General features: G+C 30.5%; 1 long non-coding RNA gene across 1 annotated transcript in view; it reads left to right on the forward strand.

Annotated features, from left to right (window-relative positions):
• The first annotated feature begins 5,585 nt into the window (after positions 1 to 5,585).
• The window catches only part of LOC124419094, a 97,311-nt gene continuing 80,628 nt past the window's right edge, over positions 5,586 to 22,268 (forward strand). Inside the window, exon 1 of the long non-coding RNA XR_006940398.1 lies at positions 5,586 to 5,638. This is a non-coding gene — a long non-coding RNA (uncharacterized LOC124419094). The remainder of the gene's footprint in view (positions 5,639 to 22,268) is intronic.

A 22,268-nucleotide genomic window follows, 5' to 3' on the forward strand; every position in this document is an offset into this window, starting at 1 on the left:
GCAAAATGTTAATGTGGACCACCATCGTCTGCAGCCGCTTTTCAAACAGCCAAACAAAACCAAGCAGTAGGAGCTAAACAAAAAGATTATATCGATAGTAATTTGTTTCAACGCTTTTTGAGACGCTACTGTTACAGGAACAAAACGAAAATCAGAAATAAAGGAAATAATGCGGCCACGATCAAACATTGACTACAAATGAGAAGAAAAAAAATAACGAATGGGTGGAAAGACGGACGAGTGAATGAATGGACAGACAGACAGACCAGCAGCCAGATTTAAATGTATTTTTTTGTTTTTCTTTTAAAGGACAGATATCGTTGCAGTTTATAGACATACAAACACAATTATGAATAAAAAATGAAAATGAAACTGAAATTTAAAACTGTTTTAGTTTTTTTGCCTCCCAAAAACTTTTCTTAATTCTTTATGAATAATATCTTTACAAGATGTATTAATACGCTATAAATATAATTTAATTTTAAAAATTTCATAGGCATAAGGTTTAAGTTTTAATGTCCATGGAATCTTAATTGGGCTGCAAGTCCTATTTTTCTCGATTTCAAGATCATTAAATTTTCAAATTAAATTTGTTAATAATTTTAAGATCATTAAGATCTGGTTCACACTAGGAAACTTTTATTGGGAAACTTTGATTTTTGTGTGTGAGAGAAAGAGCAAGAAATATCAAGCATCTCTTTCTCTCTCACACAAAATCAAAGGTTTCTTAACAAAAGTTTCCCAGTGTGAACCAGGTCTAATCAATGACTGTGTAAGTTATGGTCCTTCTAACTTAGGACTATTAAGTGTATGGTCCTTCTAATAATTTCACCAGGAACATCACTGATCTTGTGTTACTTTTGAATACTATAGAAGGGTATTTGTAAGTCGTATTTGACAGATCCAATTAAACTTTTGAATACATTTATTCAGACTTTGCATAAAAGATAAATACATATTTTAACACAGAAAAAGAGGCCCTTTAATATTCTTTCGTGTTATTGTTGTGTTATTTTACAGATTAATATGATTAACTAAAGTTTAATGAGACAATAGTCCGTGAAAATGATACTGGCACTTAATCTTTTTTTCTATTATTATCATCATCAACTCAACGTTTACATGTACATATTCATAAAACTAGACGATATTTTACAATAAAATCCTAAAATGAAAAACGAAATCCCACAGAAGCATTTTCATTTTTTTGTGTAAATGTTAATATCGTGTTTAAAACTGATTTATTTTTGTTAACTATAAATGTTCATTTAGTTTGGTCCTTCTATACTCATCTTGTCTAGCCTTAAAAGGAAGAGTTCTGCCATTGACATTGGCTATGTATGTGACTTTCGTATTTTTTTTCTTTAATTTAAGTACTTATGCTTTCGTTATGCTGCTACCGTTTTGGTTTTAGTTCAATGCGAAAAAAATTCAATTTATAGTTTCAATAGTAAAGAGTAACTAATGCAGTAATAATTGATAATTACAGTAGCCAGTTGTTGCTTTTGTGATATTGCAAACAATTTTATGTTTGTAAGGATTTTTTAAAGAGCTTGAAGAAAAATTTTACACAGTGAGAAATGTTAATGTATAAAATATTAAGAATCATTTAGTTTCAAAGCAACATATATGGTTAAAATTATGATTGTAGTCTAAATATATTATGATTATTGTAACAATTTTAAAATATAATATTATGATTAAATATATTTGAAATATTTCATCATAATTTATTTTATTTATCATATTTCTAATTTCCATAAAGATGAAAATGATTACAATAACAACAATATTGTTTAAATCGAATAAAAATAACAATTTAATGTTTTTGATAACAATATATGGTTAAAGTGAACAACGCTTTCCACTAGCTGTTTGTAATTGAAAGCTGTTGCGTGGTACAAGAATTTGTATACTACATGGCAAAGATCTCCTTATTAATCGTCTAGCTACTTCTTCCTTTGGCTTATTTTGAGATACCCTTCGATTCGATTTAACCCAAGTATTTGAAGGACTTTTTGAAACTAATCCGCAGGATTCTGGTTTGAGATTCCTTTGAGTGAGGTATGGTTTCGCAACTTTGTTCTTGTGGTTTTCAATCTCACACGCAGGATCCCAGATTGAGTATTCTTTGAGTGATCAGTGTTTCGATCCACTAATTACGTCCCCTAAGTGAATCCCTCTCAGTATTTTCCTTTTTCGAGGTTAGATTGAGCTTGTCCCATGACACCTCTTATTCCCTAACGGGCCTACTATGGCAAGAGATTAGATAGATCAAGTACTTGAATAAAGTTTGCGTTTCTCGGATCAGAAATTCATTATAAGTAAATTGCGTGTAAGAAGCACAATGGAGCGGTGGTTTGTCGCTCCCTCTGTGGATAAAAAAGACCATGAAGGTCGCCATGAGCTCTTCGACATTCATTCTTTTGAGTGAGTTATGGTTTGGCTACGAATGTATATTAAAAGAGAGCAGCTCTCTTTTTTTAGGTTTGTTTTCAATCTTTAAATCCTATGGAGAACAAAGAGGACCACATCAGGTATTTAATAAAATTCCATATCTTTATATTTAATATTTTCTTCTCATGGTCGTTTTTTACCAACACTATATCATCGCCCTCGCCTCAGGTAGTGGGTTACCTACTGTATCTGGTATTATGCTCGGGACAACAAATAATTTGCTATTTATCCAATTCTTTACCTAAAAATCGGGGTTTTAATTAAAAATAAATTATTCACTAAAATTAAATTTTTCCACAAAAAATCTATTTTTCACTAAAAATTTAATTCTTCAATAAAAATTATATTTTTTCACTAAAAATAAATTTTTCTCTAATATTAAATTTTTCTCACTAAAAAGCAAAATTTTCACTAAAAACAATTTTTTTTTATTAAAATTCAACTTTTGCCTTTTTACACTAAAAATTTAATTTTTACTTTAAAATCGGATTTTCACTAAAAATTAATTCCATTCACAATCATTGCAGTGATGATTTGTCTATGGTGGAACCTCGATGCCATATTAGGTCCTACTTCAAATTTTAAAATCTTAATATTTTTTAAAAAAATTATATTATCTAACAATTCAACATTAAACTAATAAACGTGTAAAACATTTTACCAAAATCCGAGTGGACTTGTTCCTAAATGACTTCAGACGAAAATCTATTACAAAATTTCTTATAGTGTAAAAATATTAACAATAGTTTTTGTCTCGATTTCTTTTTTAAAACTAAAAGAAATTCAGGAAAACAAAAACTAATTTTAACAGAAGTCATTCATTCTATTGTTGATTTGAGACTCGAGTTGGGTGAACACAGTAGTAGAAAATTAAAAAAAAAAAAAAAAAAAAAACAAAACAATTGTGCGACAACATTATCAATTCTTTGTTAACGACAACAATAACAACAGCAACAATAATAAAAAACCAGGCTCCAACATTAAGAATCAGCAGCAACAACAATAACGACACCCAGAAAAAAGGTCTCATCTTCACCCTGTATAATTGTGTGATTATCAAAGTCGGATCTTAAGAAGAGGCTACTTTTTAAAATTGTCTTTATACTAAAATACTACTTCTTCATACTACGTCAGTCATTCAGATTTAAAAATAAAAAAAAAAATAATAAATGATAATTTCGTGACATTAATTTTGCTTTTATTATGAATTTTCTAAAATACAAAACATTAGCTGCTGCTGCCTGCCAATGTTCTTAAATACAAAAGTCTTTGAACTTTTTGTTTAATCTGTCACTTTAAACATACACTTTATTATATATGTTGATGTTGCTTTATCTCAATGGTTGTTGCCTTTGCAAAATTTTTTTTTAAATTTGTTTCAAATTCTTATCATAAATCTTTTTCTTTTAATTTATATTAAATTTTTTTGTTTTTTAATGCTATAAGTGTGTTCTTAAATATAGACACAATTCATTGTACTATTTTTAAAAAGAAATAATCGTAAAACATTACAATATGTCATCAATCAATTCTTTTAAATTTGTGTGGATTCATTTTTTTTTAATGCTTTTTCATTTGTCAACAATATTTTACATTTATAAAATACTTGCATTTTAAAATTAAAAATAAAAAACAAGAAAAAAATATCATCATCTTATCGTTGACTTATTCGCAAGTCTATTTATGCTCCAATTGTTGCTTTGAGTTGACAGCTGTATTGACATAAATCAATGACCGTTATATGCCAATAATAATGGACAAACGGTCGAACGATGATGTTGTCAATCCATGATTGCTGTTTCTATTTTGTATGTGGAGATTTTTTATTGGTGTCATCATTATATTTTTTTTCTCTTACTATGCGCATATAATGGGCAATAAACGGTTATAGTGATAAGAATTGTCTGTATTCTGGTTATTTTCTGTAATAAGGAACAAAGTATGTCATTGATGGCAAAAATACTTTAGGAAATGTTTTGTATGTCTTACGTCAAGTTAGATCTTATATCTTAGATAGATAGATAGATAGATAGATTGATAGATAGATAGATAGATAGATAGATAGATAGATAGATAGATAGATAGATAGATAGATAGATAGATAGATAGATAGATAGATAGATAGATAGATAGATAGATAGATAGATAGATAGATAGATAGATAGATAGATAGATAGATAGATAGATAGATAGATAGATAGATAGATAGATAGATAGATAGATCGATAGATAGATAGATAGATAGATAGATAGATAGATAGATAGATAGATAGATAGATAGATAGATAGATAGACAAATAGATAGATAGATAGATAGATAGATACTTAGATAGATAGATAGATAGATAGATAGATAGATAGATAAATAGATGGATAGATAGATAGATAGATAGACAGACAGACAGACAGACAGACAGACAGACAGACAGACAGATAGATAGATAGATAGATAGATAGATAGATAGATAGATAGATAGATAGATAGATAGATAGATAGATAGATATGTAGATATGTAGATATTTAATAGGTGTTATTGCTCTAATTATACAGAGCATTATTCAAATAGATAATTTTTTTTCGAATTTTTGAGCTTTGGTGTTAAATTGTTGCCAAGTGTCTCAAAGGATTAATTTAGCTTTCTTCACTCTATTTGATATATCGGACCAAAGAATAAATAAGAAGTGAAACGCTGTCAAAAAGTACCTAAGTCTACTGTCAGTCGGTACCTAACTCTAAGAATGTATTAGTAGCCAACATAGTTGCAAAAAATCGGATTTAAAAATTTAAAAAAAAAATTATTTCATTTGAATTTATATTTTAGAAGATTTCTTTAAATATTTTGCAACATAATTTATCTATAAACGTTATATATGAACGTATCTTTGCTTTTTAATCTGCAATATTGAAATAATAATTAAGTTAGTTGAAATATTTTTTTCTTGTACCATACGAAAATTTACAACATTGTTCTTTTTTCGTTTTAATTTCAACAACAAAAATTAAATGTCAAAAAAATAAAAAAAATATTGTTTTTTCGTTTGTAAAAAATTAAATCTTTTCGGTCTATTAAATATAAAGTGTGCAAAAAAATAATAAAATATAACGTTAAGTGATAAAAAATATTTTCAAGTTCTATAAGCCAGGAATTTTCGCGACAAAGTTTTGAAGTTTGGAGAGAGAGTAAGTTTCTTACATATATGTTGGAGTTACACAGAACTCTTCTGTGAGAAGAGCGTAACGTTGTTGTTGTAAAAAAATGACAGCGTTTCACTTCTTAGTGTTCAGTGTATCGGACTTTAGAGTTTAAAAAATAAATTCAAATAGTTTTTGGTAAATATAGCCGACAAATAAATATTATTTCGACATGGTGCACTGAGAACAACCAAATACTATTGCATAATTTGACGTTTGAACTCCACAGTTTATGGGTTAGGAATATCTGCATATAGTAGTACATATAGGCGAAACTAAAGGGGTTTTCAAAAAAAAATTGTTATTCTCTTCACACAGACGAGCTCTGAGAGAATAAAACAAACTTGTGAGAACTAAATGCACTCACTAAACATCAAATTTTCTTCGCAATATTGCGGGGATATTACCACTTATTAGTTTTTCTTATCACTTAAACTTAATGTTTATTATTTTTTTCAACACTTTTCATTTATTTAAAACCCCGAAAATAATTTATATTTTACAAACGAAAAAAAAAATATTTTTTATTCTTTGACATTTTATTTTAATTAAAATTGAAAAATGAAAAGCTGTACATTTTAGTATTGAAAATTAAAAATTATTTTGTATTTTACATACTTTTTTAATTCAACAAAAAAATAACAAAAAGACGTGTTTATAATATGTTTTGAGATTAAATATCTTTTCAAAAAAAAATAAATAACTAATATTTTCATACACTGTCATATAAAATTTCATTAATAACACACAAAGAATAACGTCCAAAAAATACATTTTTTATTTAGTACCTTTTGAACAACTGTGTTTATTTTTTTGTTTCTACTAATACATTCTCACCAGTTAGGTCTTTGACAGTGGACTTAAGACCTTGACAATTAGTTTCGCCTATATACCACTATATGAATATCTGATTTTATTAAAACTTCGGAAAATACTTCATATTTAATATTACAAAAAATGGGATTTTACCAAAATCCGCCGAGTTGAAATCGCAGGTATAGTTAATCTGTAAGAAATATTGATTAAATTTTTTACCGTTTAAAATAGTCCATAAATCTCTATGAGATCACCTTAAAATTTTGAAAGTTTCAAAAAAACTGAAATTGGAAATTTGAAACGGCCGTTGAAAAATCATAGCTGAGAAAAAGTTTGTTTTTTATAATATATACAAACACACACATAGACCTAGCAATAAAGGAGCAGTCTATACAGATGACTCCCAATAATTGACACACAAATATGTAGACGAAAATGTTAGACATAAACTACGTTTACTACATTTGTTACAATTACATATGTATTTTCTCTTTAGTTATTCTTCCAACTAATCAAAAAACCTTTGAAAAGAAAAAAAAAGCCCAGCTGTTTATAAAATTTTCTACATTGAAATAGACAAACAAATAAATGTCTTAAAATCATGCATCACAAAAACAAGTCAAAAAACTAACGCGTGACTAAATAATAAAAATTACCTTTAGTCCTTAAAGATTAATATGTACAGTAAAAACAGTTAAGAGAAGAAAAAAATGTCCCAAATAAAAATAAAAGCCTTAAGGAATATGAGTACAAAAAACATATAATGGTCACATAAACCACAAAATATTTAGTCTAGAAAGAAAACAAAACCAGTCAAGAATAATGAGTGACACGTAGAGACAACATTTAGTACTCGACGTCCAATTTCACATTTCCAAGTATGTTATTGTGGTAACAAAGTGGTCATTTGTGCCTTGACTAGTATGTGAAGACACATATGTTTTGCCATGTTCGACAAGTGTTTTAATAACAATCGAAACAAAATACTAGTTAAAGACATTTTCAGTATTTCTAGTTTGTTATGGGTTCTTTTGTAATTTGAGTTTAGCTTTTTTTTTGGGAATCTATTCAAAAAATGACACATACTATAAGAAATGACATTCCATTTGTGTCATACTCAAACATTATGTTTAACAAAAACACCCTCAAGTCATTTGTGGGGTAAAAAAATATGAAGAATTGTTTCATGTACTTGTGGTAAAATTCAATTAATTTTAAGAACAAATTGTGGTACGAAATTTGGCAAAAAATCTGTAAAGAAAGCTAAAACTAAGAAACAAGTAGTTTTATTATGAAAATTAAATTATGCTTAAGATTTGTTAAGATAATTTGTGAACCGAAAAATGAAAAGTTTTTGTAACGACTACGTGCATATGGGGACTAAAACGAGGGTAAAATTGAAATTGATGTAAAGAAAGACATGAAATTAAATCTGTGATACAAGGTTGTCAGATCTTACAATGTTGGCAGTAAAATATTTAGAAAATGTCTAAAAATCCTGTGAACTTTAAATTTTTGATTTGAAACTTTGTCAGAAAAGAAATACATACGGATGAATTGCAATGAAATAAAATGTTGTCAGATCTTACAACGTTGGCAGTAAAATGTCTAATAATCCTGTGATCTTACAATTTGTGCTTTGAAACGTTGTCTGAAAAGGCATTTCTGACAATGACTATTTAACACGGTTATTAAGCTACGTATACATGGGTGGCAGATCTTACAATGTTGGCAGAAAAATGTTTAGAAAAAGTCGAACAACTGTTTGAACATGCAATTTTTGTCTTGCAATTTTGTTAGATAAAGTATTATCAGTATATTGTAAAACAATATTTGTCAAACATCTCATATCCATATAAACACATTACGTCATCATTGCCAAATAACTGTCTGACAATTTTATCTCACAATAGAATCATTGTCAGATAAATGTCTATTGGCAACACGGTTCCTTAAATGAACATATGTACAACAATAAAATGACATTTTTGTTGGCAGATATTTTAGTTTGTTGTCTTACAATATCTGACAATGAAATTGTAAGATTTTCTTGCAATTGTCTAAACGTACAATGTATCTGTTGCTAACAATTTTTGATTCTCAGTACATTGTCAGCACATTGAGAGATCTAACAACCTTGATAGATCTAAAAACCGTGTATGTATAGCTTTTGATCTAATGACAGCATCTAACAATTGTATCACGACCCAATCCAAAAATCTTCATCAAAAATATAGTAAAACTTTTACTTTACCGATCTTTCTGCAGTTATTTATAAAGCATACCTCGTAACAATTTTCCTTATTTACAAATACTTAAAGTCTCATATGAATAACCACTTCATATTTTATTTACAAGATTAGTGATACTTAAATACAAAAATACTGTTACTTTTTCCCCTTTTTCTCAAACAAAAATCCTTTTTATTATACAAGAAGTTTAACAAAAAAACTTGTTTTGCGGTTTTTATTTATTCTTTACGTAACACATCCTTATTAGTCCTTTCTTTATTTTGCCTTTGACCTTTGTTGGCTAAAAGCACTTGTTATAAGGACAAGTATGATTTCGGCTAAAGAAAAATATATTCGAGAAATTTTTAGACTTTCGCTAAAAAAAGTCTTCTTTAAAATATATGTATTTGATTGGTGCATAAAATAGAGTAATTTATTTTGAATATCTCTAGAATACACATGAATAGATATGTTACCCTGGGGTGTTGTTGCAGAAAGGTCTTAATGTCCATTTAAAGAAAAAATGTTAAAATGAAATAAAAATTTGCAATAAATGATATTGATGATTTTAAAAGTGTGGGCATAATAAAAATTAACTACTAAAGTTAAAATTTCGGCCGTAGTTGCCTAATCAGCGGAGCCATGGATATTAACCGATTCGGCTGGTTGTCCGTACTTCATATACAATCTCTAACGCTTTCAGAACTTTCTAATTATATTTCAGAAATTTCCAGTTATATATCAGAAATTTCTAATTATATTTCGGAATTTTCGGTTATTATTTCAGAAAATTTTAAATTAACTTAAATATTAATTCCAATTATATTTCAGAAATTTCTAATTGCATTTCAGTTAGTTAGTAAGTTAGTTAGTTCGTTAGTTAGTTAGTTAATTAGTTAGTTAGTTCGTTAGTTAGTTAATTAGTTAGTTAGTAAGTTAGTTAGTTAGTTAGTTAGTTAGTTAATCAGTCAGTTAGTTAGTTAGTTAGTTAGTTAGTTAGTTAGTTAGTTAGTTAGTTAGTTAGTTAGTGAGTGAGTGAGTGAGTGAGTGAGTGAGTTAGTTAGTTAGTTAGTTAGTTAGTTAGTTAGTTAGTTAGTTAATTAGTTAGTTAGTTTTATTGGGCCGGAATAACATCACCCTTAGATACCTGGATCTAACTTCGACGAATGTTTGAACGGGGCAAAGAAAGTTCTCCAGAGTTTCACTGTTCTCTCCCCATGCTCTACATTCCTCTGAAACCGAATGTCCACTTAGAATACGTACCATCATACTAATCTCAGACTTGCTCATTTTAAGGAGATTTATTGTCTTACTCTCATCAGGGTCATCCCACAAGATCTTTGTGTATTCACCCACGTTTTTATTATTTCAATTAAACTTGTTTGTTCCTCTTTCTCATATGTTCAACTCGACTTTTTTTTGAGTTGAATGGTTTTGCGTTCGTCAGGTTAACATCCTCGATCTCTCTATCGTTTAAAGCTATTATATTTGCCCTTTGTTGCCGAATACTCCCTAGTGCCATGGTACCCATGCGACGTAAACCTTGCATTCAGAAGAGTATTCAGTTAAATCTTTCTTGCTATCTAATACGGTCTTGATATAATTCTCATTTAGTTAAGAATACTTTTGCATTTAGTACACAGAGGGGAAAAGAAATACGCCTGATGTCAAATTAATATCAAAGTGTTTATAATTTTCCAATAACATCCGTTGTCAAAGTACCTACAACAACGATTGTAATATTGACAACGCATCGTTGTCGATCTTTAAGGATCTATAATATATTTAAAGTTTTTCATTAAGATCTATTTTTGAGGAAAAATTTAATTTTTTACAAATATTCACTGTTTTCTCTCTAAGTTCGAAAAAAAAACATATACAACGCTTAATATTTAAATCATAAAAGAAATCAACAAATTCTCACGTAAAGTATGACAAATTTCTGGTTAGAGTTGACACCATTTATAATCATTTAAAATTTTTATGGATTACATATAACACAATTGACACATTTATATGTGTAACACTTTAAAAATCGATTTTGTATGTCACATTTATACACTTGAATGAAATTGGAAAAAAATACATTAACTCACCGTGCTGACAGTTGACAACATTAACCTTGAATAATAACGACTTTTATGCTTTACACAATGTATGTAACTGTCACACAATGTACATTTAAAAAACTGTCATGAGTACAATAAACTTAAAAAAACCGTGTATGTATTTAAATTTAAAACAAAATAGTTTTAATTTTTGACATTTCAAGTGACATTTTGAAGTGTGATATGCTTTTATTAAGAAACAACGAAACAAATTAAACAATTACATTTAAAACCTTAACAAATGTTTATAAAGCGATCGCTAAAAATTTTAAGAAGATAATGTGACAAGGGATTAATAAACTTTTTTCAAATAATTTTATGACAAAGAATGATTTTGTAAAAAAAATAATATTTATATGAACCTGTCACCTACTCACCAAAATGATTTAAATTGCGATTTATACTTCAATTGTGAAGAAATAAATTTTTAGCCAAAGGCGTTATGAAATGTCAAAAAAAATCTTTAAATTCTAGTTTTTTCCACAACTAATTTTAATGTAAACAATATAAAGACTTAATGGAGTTGCCACCTAAAGTAATTTTGCATTTGTAAACAATGTCAGTCATTCAATTAAAAAAGTACACATTTAGCTTTATTTAGCATTAATTTTTTACATATTCACTTCATGGAAATTTGTGTAAAGTTTATTTGTGACTAGACAAAATATTTAAATTTTAAAGTTTCCAGACGCCACCCTAAAAAATGCCACACATATTTTAAGAAACATTAAAACAACAACACGTCTAAATATTCCAAATGAAAAAAGAAATAATTTCCTCTAACATAAATTTCAATTTCAATAACATTCGTAGCCATACGTTTAGCATATTTTTTTCAGCTTCATTTTCATTATGATTAAAATAATGATGATCATCATTATTATTTGGTTTTTCTTGCTAATGTTGTTGTTGCCATATAGTTGATTTCATTCAAAACGTTCCATTGCGACCGCCCACATTGCGTTTACTCTAATCCGTTTATATTACCGGGAAAAACAAATACGCGACAAATTCAAATAAACAAACTGTCAAAAATTACTCATAATTTTTCATGGAGTTTCCCCACAAATTTTATGCACGCACATTCTCACACACACAATAGATCTTGTTGATTATAGACATTTACTATTTAGAGAATTTATTCTCCTCCAGAATTTCCATACACACACGATCATTAGTACTCCTTATTTATGCAGATTTGTATGTATTTTTGGTGCCCAAATTGACAGCTAGTTTACATTTAATTGAGCGCCAACCACAACTAAACTGACATCTGGGTTGACAATGTACATGTTTACATTTGTGTTGTCAGTGGGTATTTATTTTTTTTTTTTTTTTGTATTTGTGTTTAGTTCATTATTTTTTAGTGAAATTTATAAAATTTTGTTTTCTATTTTTATTGAAAAATAATTTTCAGTGTTTTGTTTAATTTTTGTTGTCGTGTTTAATGTAATTATGCATGAAATGTTTGTCAGTGTAAATTATTGTTGTTTTAATTATAAATATTTATTTAATTGTTCCAATCGACAAAAGGCATTTGTAATGCATGTAATGCAAATGTTTTAAATTTGATAGATGGGGGAAAATTCTCATGAGCTATTTTAAGATTTCGGACTTAGGCTCTACAAAATAATCCGAATCACTGAACTAGAACTGAACTAGAACTGAACTAGAACTGAACTAGAACTGAACTAGAACTGAACTAGAACTGAACCAGAACTGAACTAGAACTGAACTAGAACTGAACTAGAACTGAACTAGAACTGAACTAGAACTGAACTAGAACTGAACTAGAACTGAACTAGAACTGAACTAGAACTGAACTAGAACTGAACTAGAACTGAACTAGAACTGAACTAGAACTGAACTGGAACTATACTAGAACTGAACTAGAACCGAAAACCGGAATTAAAATATCCAAACAATACGATTCTAATATAGTCGCTCTGATATCCTCATAATATTAAATGATGAAACAAAGCAAAGATCACATTAAATTATATATATAGTATTAAAAACTTAAACATTAATAAATCTCGATTCTCTGTAAAAAAAAAATGCACAAAGTTCCGGTCATCATTCAAACATACACCAATGAAAACCTAAAGAAAAGAAATACACTTAAATTTGTTTCAACAACCCCTTTGGCTAATCTCTTACAAAACATCTGAGCCCAATTTGGCTAAGCCAACAAAGTTAAAGAAACAAAATCCAACTAAAGACAAGAATGAATTACCAATCGAACATCATTCAATATTAAATAATAAGCAGATGTTTTTCCACATTTAGATCTTCTTCTTGTTTCTCGAAGGAAAAATTGTAGTGTCTGTATAAGTGACGTTATTTCCTGGCCAGCCTTTCTCATACAAAATCAACTATCAAAAGGGGAAGTTTGTGAAAAGTACTCCTATGTATTGGCGTTTTTTTGGAGAAGACATCATCATTATTCACAAGTTTACCATTCGTTTACGCGAATGCAATTCATAGCCACCACATTATTATCATCATCAACTTTTGCATCATTCCAATAATACAATATTATGATCCCCATCAAGTTTTTGTCGTCTTTCAAATATGAGTGGAAGACAACTGTATAATGGCAAGAGAAAAACTAAAATCGAAATAAGTATGTAGAGAAAGAAGGTGAATGGTGAAGATCAACTAGCGTGATCACTGGTTGGAGTTCCTATACTTCATCTTCTACATAAATAATAAAAGAATCGATACGAGAAAATAAAATAAACTGTCGTGTTTTTCCTTCTTTCGTTATTTTTTGAGGATTTGTGGAGGGAGTATTTAGTTGTGTGTATATCGGTGAGTAAAGGTCTCTACATGGTTATTTTTAGTATTGGAGAATTGACCAATCACTTATGCTATCGGGCATTAATATTTTATTGATTTTGCCTTGGCCAACAACGTTTTATTTTAAATGATGGCATCAGCTAGTGTAATATTATGTTCGAATGAACGTTTGTTTTAGTTGAGATATTTTTTTTCAACATTTCCACCATTTGGTCACTACAAGTTTATATTACGTTCATTTTTATTATTTGCTGATATCAGGCAATTGATAAAAATTTTATGTACATTTGGTCTATAACCTAGATGGTTAACCTGCTAAAAAACATATTATGAAGAAATTTCTACTTAATTTCAAGTTTAGATCTAGTCCAGTTTTAGTTTCGTTCTAGTTCAGTTTTAGTTTAGTTCTAATTCAGTAATAGTTCAGTTTTAGTTCAGTTCTAGTTCAGTTCTAGTTCTAGTTCAGTTCTAGTTCAGTTCTAGTTCAGTTCTAGTACAGTTCTAGTTCAGTTCTAGTTCAGTTCTAGTTCAGTTCTAGACTAGAACTGAACTAGAACTGAACTAGAACTGAACTAGAACTGAACTAGAACTGAACTAGAACTGAACTAGAACTGAACTAGAACTGAACTAGAACTGAACTAGAACTGAACTAGAACTGAACTAGAACTGAACTAGAACTGAACTAGAACTGAAGAACTGAACTAGAAACTGAACTAGAACTGAACTAGAACTGAACTAGAACTGAACTAGAACTGAACTAGAACTGAACTAGAACTAGAACTGAACTAGAACTAGAATTGAACTAGAACTGAACTAGAACTGAACTAGAACTGAACTAGAACTGAACTAGAACTGAACTAGAACTGAACTAGAACTGAACTAGAACTGAACTAGAACTGAACTAGAACTGAACTAGAACTGAACTAGAACTGAACTAGAACTGAACTAGAACTGAACTAGAACTGAACTAGAACTGAACTAGAACTGAACTAGAACTGAACTAGAACTGAACTAGAACTGAACTAGAACTGAACTAGAACTGAACTAGAACTGAACTAGAACTGAACTAGAACTGAACTGGAACTATACTAGAACTGAACTAGAACCGAAAACCGGAATTAAAATATCCAAACAATACGATTCTAATATAGTCGCTCTGATATCCTCATAATATTAAATGATGAAACAAAGCAAAGATCACATTAAATTATATATATAGTATTAAAAACTTAAACATTAATAAATCTCGATTCTCTGTAAAAAAAAAATGCACAAAGTTCCGGTCATCATTCAAACATACACCAATGAAAACCTAAAGAAAAGAAATACACTTAAATTTGTTTCAACAACCCCTTTGGCTAATCTCTTACAAAACATCTGAGCCCAATTTGGCTAAGCCAACAAAGTTAAAGAAACAAAATCCAACTAAAGACAAGAATGAATTACCAATCGAACATCATTCAATATTAAATAATAAGCAGATGTTTTTCCACATTTAGATCTTCTTCTTGTTTCTCGAAGGAAAAAATTGTAGTGTCTGTATAAGTGACGTTATTTCCTGGCCAGCCTTTCTCATACAAAATCAACTATCAAAGGGGAAGTTTGTGAAAAGTACTCCTATGTATTTGGCGTTTTTTTGGAGAAGACATCATCATTATTCACAAGTTTACCATTCGTTTACGCGAATGCAATTCATAGCCACCACATTATTATCATCATCAACTTTTGCATCATTCCAATAATACAATATTATGATCCCATCAAGTTTTTGTCGTCTTTCAAATATGAGTGGAAGACAACTGTATAATGGCAAGAGAAAAACTAAAATCGAAATAAGTATGTAGAGAAAGAAGGTGAATGGTGAAGATCAACTAGCGTGATCACTGGTTGGAGTTCCTATACTTCATCTTCTACATAAATAATAAAAGAATCGATACGAGAAAATAAAATAAACTGTCGTTTTTTTCCTTCTTTCGTTATTTTTTGAGGATTTGTGGAGGGAGTATTTAGTTGTGTGTATATCGGTGAGTAAAGGTCTCTACATGGTTATTTTTAGTATTGGAGAATTGACCAATCACTTATGCTATCGGGCATTAATATTTTATTGATTTTGCCTTGGCCAACAACGTTTTATTTTAAATGATGGCATCAGCTAGTGTAATATTATGTTCGAATGAACGTTTGTTTTAGTTGAGATATTTTTTTTCAACATTTCCACCATTTGGTCACTACAAGTTTATATTACGTTCATTTTTATTATTTGCTGATATCAGGCAATTGATAAAAATTTTATGTACATTTGGTCTATAACCTAGATGGTTAACCTGCTAAAAAACATATTATGAAGAAATTTCTACTTAATTTCAAGTTTAGATCTAGTCCAGTTTTAGTTTCGTTCTAGTTCAGTTTTAGTTTAGTTCTAATTCAGTAATAGTTCAGTTTTAGTTCAGTTCTAGTTCAGTTCTAGTTCTAGTTCAGTTCTAGTTCAGTTCTAGTTCAGTTCTAGTACAGTTCTAGTTCAGTTCTAGTTCAGTTCTAGTTCAGTTCTAGTTCAGTTCTAGTTCAGTTCTAGTTCAGTTCTAGTTCAGTTCTAGTTCAGTTCTAGTTCAGTTCTAGTTCAGTTCTAGTTCAGTTCTAGTTCAGTTCTAGTTCAGTTCTAGTTCAGTTCTAAGTTCAGTTCTAGTTCAGTTCTAATTCAGTTCTAGTTCAGTTCTAATTCAGTTCTAGTTCAGTTCTAGTTCAGTTCTAGTTCAGTTCTAGTTCAGTTCTAGTTCAGTTGTAGTTCAGTTCTAGTTCAGTTCTAGTTCAGTTCTAGTTCAGTTCTAGTTCAGTTCTAGTTCAGTTCTAGTTCAGTTCTAGTTCAGTTCTAGTTCAGTTCTAGTTCAGTTCTAGTTCAGTTCTAGTTCAGTTCTAGTTCAGTTCTAGTTCAGTTCTAGTTCAGTTCTAGTTCAGTTCTAGTTCAGTTCTAGTTCAGTTCTAGTTCAGTTCTAGTTCAGTTCTAGTTCAGTTCTAGTTCAGTTCTAGTTCAGTTCTAGTTCAGTTCTAGTTCAGTTCTAGTTCAGTTCTAGTTCAGTTCTAGTTCAGTTCTAGTTCAGTTCTAGTTCAGTTCTAGTTCAGTTCTAGTTCAGTTCTAGTTCAGTTCTAGTTCAGTTCTAGTTCAGTTCTAGTTCAGTTCTAGTTCAGTTCTAGTTCAGTTCTAGTTCAGTTCTAGTTCAGTTCTAGTTCAGTTCTAGTTCAGTTCTAGTTCAGTTCTAGTTCAGTTCTAGTTCAGTTCTAGTTCAGTTCTAGTTCAGTTCTAGTTCAGTTCTAGTTCAGTTCTAGTTCAGTTCTAGTTCAGTTCTAGTTCAGTTCTAGTTCAGTTCTAGTTCAGTTCTAGTTCAGTTCTAGTTCAGTTCTAGTTCAGTTCTAGTTCAGTTCTAGTTCAGTTCTAGTTCAGTTCTAGTTCAGTTCTAGTTCAGTTCTAGTTCAGTTCTAGTTCAGTTCTAGTTCAGTTCTAGTTCAGTTCTAGTTCAGTTCTAGTTCAGTTCTAGTTCAGTTCTAGTTCAGTTCTAGTTCAGTTCTAGTTCAGTTCTAGTTCAGTTCTAGTTCAGTTCTAGTTCAGTTCTAGTTCAGTTCTAGTTCAGTTCTAGTTCAGTTCTAGTTCAGTTCTAGTTCAGTTCTAGTTCAGTTCTAGTTCAGTTCTAGTTCAGTTCTAGTTCAGTTCTAGTTCAGTTCTAGTTCAGTTCTAGTTCAGTTCTAGTTCAGTTCTAGTTCAGTTCTAGTTCAGTTCTAGTTCAGTTCTAGTTCAGTTCTAGTTCAGTTCTAGTTCAGTTCCAGTTCAGTTCTAGTTCAGTTCTAGTTCAGCTCTAGTTCAGTTCTAGTTCAGTTCTAGTTCAGTTCTAGTTCAGTTCTAGTTCAGTTCTCGTTCAGTTCTAGTTCAGTTCTAGTTAAGTTCTAGTTCAGTTCTAGTTCAGTTCTAGTTCAGTTCTAGTTCAGTTCTAGTTCAGTTCTAGTTCAGTTCTAGTTCAGTTCTAGTTCAGTTCTAGTTCAGTTCTAGTTCAGTTCTAGTTCAGTTCTAGTTCAGTTCTAGTTCAGTTCTAGTTCAGTTCTAGTTCAGTTCTAGTTCAGTTCTAGTTCAGTTCTAGTTCAGTTCTAGTTCAGTTCTAGTTCAGTTCTAGTTCAGTTCTAGTTCAGTTCTAGTTCAGCTCTAGTTCAGTTCTAGTTCAGTTCTAGTTCAGTTCTAGTTCAGTTCTAGTTCAGTTCTCGTTCAGTTCTAGTTCAGTTCTAGTTAAGTTCTAGTTCAGTTCTAGTTCAGTTCTAGTTCAGTTCTAGTTCAGTTCTAGTTCAGTTCTAGTTCAGTTCTAGTTCAGTTCTAGTTCAGTTCTAGTTCAGTTCTAGTTCAGTTCTAGTTCAGTTCTAGTTCAGTTCTAGTTCAGTTCTAGTTCAGTTCTAGTTCAGTTCTAGTTCAGTTCTAGTTCAGTTCTAGTTCAGTTCTAGTTCAGTTCTAGTTCAGTTCTAGTTCAGTTCTAGTTCAGTTCTAGTTCAGTTCTAGTTCAGTTCTAGTTCAGTTCTAGTTCAGTTCTAGTTCAGTTCTAGTTCAGTTCTAGTTCAGTTCTAGTTCAGTTCTAGTTCAGTTCTAGTTCAGTTCTAGTTCAGTTCTAGTTCAGTTCTAGTTCAGTTCTAGTTCAGTTCTAGTTCAGTTCTAGTTCAGTTCTAGTTCAGTTCTAGTTCAGTTCTAGTTCAGTTCTAGTTCAGTTCTAGTTCAGTTCTAGTTCAGTTCTAGTTCAGTTCTAGTTCAATTCTAGTTCAGTTCTAGTTCAGTTCTAGTTCAGTTCTAGTTCAATTCTAGTTCAGTTCTAGTTCAGTTCTAGTTCAGTTCTAGTTCAGTTCTAGTTCAGTTCTAGTTCAGTTCTAGTTCAGTTCTAGTTCAGTTCTAGTTCAGTTCTAGTTCAGTTCTAGTTCAGTTCTAGTTCAGTTCTAGTTCAGTTCTAGTTCAGTTCTAGTTCAGTTCTAGTTCAGTTCTAGTTCAGTTCTAGTTCAGTTCTAGTTCAGTTCTAGTTCAGTTCTAGTTCAGTTCTAGTTCAGTTCTAGTTCAGTTCTAGTACAGTTCTAGTTCAGTTCTAGTTCAGTTCTAGTTCAGTTCTAGTTCAGTTCTAGTTCAGTTCTAGTTCAGTTCTAGTTCAGTTCTAGTTCAGTTCTAGTTCAGTTCTAATTCAGTTCTAGTTCAGTTCTAATTCAGTTCTAGTTCAGTTCTAGTTCAGTTCTAGTTCAGTTCTAGTTCAGTTCTAGTTCAGTTCTAGTTCAGTTCTAGTTCAGTTCTAGTTCAGTTCTAGTTCAGTTCTAGTTCAGTTCTAGTTCAGTTCTAGTTCAGTTCTAGTTCAGTTCTAGTTCAGTTCTAGTTCAGTTCTAGTTCAGTTCTAGTTCAGTTCTAGTTCAGTTCTAGTTCAGTTCTAGTTCAGTTCTAGTTCAGTTCTAGTTCTAGTTCAGTTCTAGTTCAGTTCTAGTTCAGTTCTAGTTCAGTTCTAGTTCAGTTCTAGTTCAGTTCTAGTTCAGTTCTAGTTCAGTTCTAGTTCAGTTCTAGTTCAGTTCTAGTTCAGTTCTAGTTCAGTTCTAGTTCAGTTCTAGTTCAGTTCTAGTTCAGTTCTAGTTCAGTTCTAGTTCAGTTCTAGTTCAGTTCTAGTTCAGTTCTAGTTCAGTTCTAGTTCAGTTCTAGTTCAGTTCTAGTTCAGTTCTAGTTCAGTTCTAGTTCAGTTCTAGTTCAGTTCTAGTTCAGTTCTAGTTCAGTTCTAGTTCAGTTCTAGTTCAGTTCTAGTTCAGTTCTAGTTCAGTTCTAGTTCAGTTCTAGTTCAGTTCTCTAGTTCAGTTCTAGTTCAGTTCTAGTTCAGTTCTAGTTCAGTTCTAGTTCAGTTCTAGTTCAGTTCTAGTTCAGTTCTAGTTCAGCTCTAGTTCAGTTCTAGTTCAGTTCTAGTTCAGTTCTAGTTCAGTTCTAGTTCAGTTCTCGTTCAGTTCTAGTTCAGTTCTAGTTAAGTTCTAGTTCAGTTCTAGTTCAGTTCTAGTTCAGTTCTTGTTCAGTCCTAGTTCAGTTCTAGTTCAGTTCTAGTTCAGTTCTAGTTCAGTTCTAGTTCAGTTCTAGTTCAGTTCTTGTTCAGTTCTAGTTCAGTTCTAGTTCAGTTCTAGTTCAGTTCTAGTTCAGTTCTAGTTCAGTTCTAGTTCAGTTCTAGTTCAGTTCTAGTTCAGTTCTAGTTCAGTTCTAGTTCAGTTCTAGTTCAGTTCTAGTTCAGTTCTAGTTCAGTTCTAGTTCAGTTCTAGTTCAGTTCTAGTTCAGTTCTAGTTCAGTTCTAGTTCAGTTCTAGTTCAGTTCTAGTTCAGTTCTAGTTCAGTTCTAGTTCAGTTCTAGTTCAGTTCTAGTTCAGTTCTAGTTCAGTTCTTGTTCAGTTCAAGTTCAGTTCTTGTTCAGTTCTTGTTCAGTCCTAGTTCAGTTCTAGTTCAGTTCTAGTTCAGTTCTAGTTCAGTTCTAGTTCTAGTTCAGTTCTAGTTCAGTTCTAGTTCAGTTCTAGTTCAGTTCTAGTTCAGTTCTAGTTCAGTTCTACTTGAGTTCTAGATGTGAAGTAATAAATAAATTTAATCGAATTTATTACCAAAGGGCCACTGATTGTTCAGCAGCGTTCCACTCTACAGCGTAAAATCACTGTTATGAAAGTAAAATCTTAACCCTGCACTTGGCAAAACTCTTCAGTACGATATGATGGTAGAGACTGGATTTAGTTGGTTAGATATTTGGTTTTAGTTTTCTTTTTTATCATCAGCGTCGACTCTGTTGTCTCTTTAAGGCACCTTTTCCTTCCTCCTTGTGATACTGTTTTCCTTACATACATTTTTGTATGCGTTTTCGGCGAATGTATTAAATATTTAGTTTGAGTAATATGTCCGGTGAACTTTGTGGTCATGCGAAAGATGTTTCTTCTAAAAGTACAACGCCAGTGAGGAAGTTGATGAGAATTTGCAGCCATGGCTGCTACTCTCATATCTTATGGTGTTAAAGAGTTTTGCCGAGTTCTAATCCTACTTGCAAACAATACTGGATTCTACAAATGTAATAAGTTGTCTGATAAATGTTCTATTTATTTAGCACAGGAATACAAGAACTTAAAGCCCGCGGCAGTTTTTTTTTCAATATTTCGATTAATGAGTTTCGAAGCGTATATAAAAAAATAATGAAATCTTTAAAAAGTTGAATATCTGCAGGTTTCCCCTATATCAAAAAACATTTGACGGCAATAATAATGTCATTGCTAAATTTACACTTGAAAATAAATGTTATTAACCCTTGTAAATGTTATTTATATGTTATTGTTATAATTATTTTGTTTAATATGTATATTTCTGTTGATTAAATTTAAGTAGCAATTTTTACAACCCACCACTATTTTTTATATGGTCTGTTAGTAACAGTGTATTTACATAAATTTGTTTATTTCAAATACGGAAGCTGTTAATTACTTAAATATTTTCAAGTTTATTGATCTTTATATATATTTGCAACAAAAACAAAATAAAAATATTTCTCACATTTGTTATTTGTTTAATTATTTATGCTAAAATCATTCATCATTATTGAATTTGTTGGATGGGGGGGATAGCTTGGCTTGCTTTGAAATGTTCATACATAATATAGCTTTACATTGACATATGTATTTGACAGAACATTCAATCCATGTGTTTATGTCATTTAATTAATGATTAATGTTTCTTTTGATTAGAATTTCATACATACAATTAATTATAATAACATAAAGACATTTTAGGGTTTGTTTAATAAAGCTTGAGTCATTTATGAGCCAAAAGTCTGTTATTAAGATTTCAACACGTTGCCTATAGAACTGAACTATAGATGAGTATTTTTTAATGATATTCAAAATGTCCCTTAATTAACAGAATTTTAGCAGATATGTGATGTTATATCAAAATATATTTTTGTAGATGTTTTAATGTGAATGATTGCAAAAATAATTGGAATTATGAAAATGACTTTGCTTTATCTAAATTTGCTTTTTTTTTGTTCAGTTCTAGTTCCAGTTCAGTTCTATTTCAATTCTAGTTCAGTTCTAGTTTAGTTCTAGTTCAGTTCTAGCTCAGTTCTAGTTCAGTTCTAGTTCAGTTCTAGTTCAGCTCTAGTTCAGTTCTAGTTCAGTTCTAGTTCAGTTCTAGTTCAGTTCTAGTTCAGTTCTAGTTCAGTTCTAGTTCAGTTCTAGTTCAGTTCTAGTTCAGTTCTAGTTCAGTTCTAGTTCAGTTCTAGTTCAGTTCTAGTTCAGTTCTAGTTCAGTTCTAGTTCAGTTCTAGTTCAGTTCTAGTTGAGTTCTGGTTCAGTTCTAGTTCCGTTCTAGTTCAGTTCTAGTTCAGTTCTGGTTCAGTTCTGGTTCAGTTCTGGTTCAGTTCTAGTTCAGTTCTAGTTCAGTTCTAGTTCAGTTCTATTTCAGTTCTAGTTCAGTTCTAGTTCAGTTCTAGTTCAGTTCTAGTTCAGTTCTAGTTCAGTTCTAGTTCAGTTCTAGTTCAGTTCTAGTTCAGTTCTAGTTCAGTTCTAGTTCAGTTCTAGTTCAGTTCTAGTTCAGTTCTAGTTCAGTTTTTGTTTCGTTCCAGTTTCAGTTCTAATTCCAGTCCTAGTTTATCTTAAACAACTCAGAA

The sequence above is a fragment of the Lucilia cuprina genome, chromosome 3, assembly GCF_022045245.1.
Source record: "Lucilia cuprina isolate Lc7/37 chromosome 3, ASM2204524v1, whole genome shotgun sequence".
In the NCBI taxonomy this organism is placed as follows: domain Eukaryota; kingdom Metazoa; phylum Arthropoda; class Insecta; order Diptera; family Calliphoridae; genus Lucilia; species Lucilia cuprina.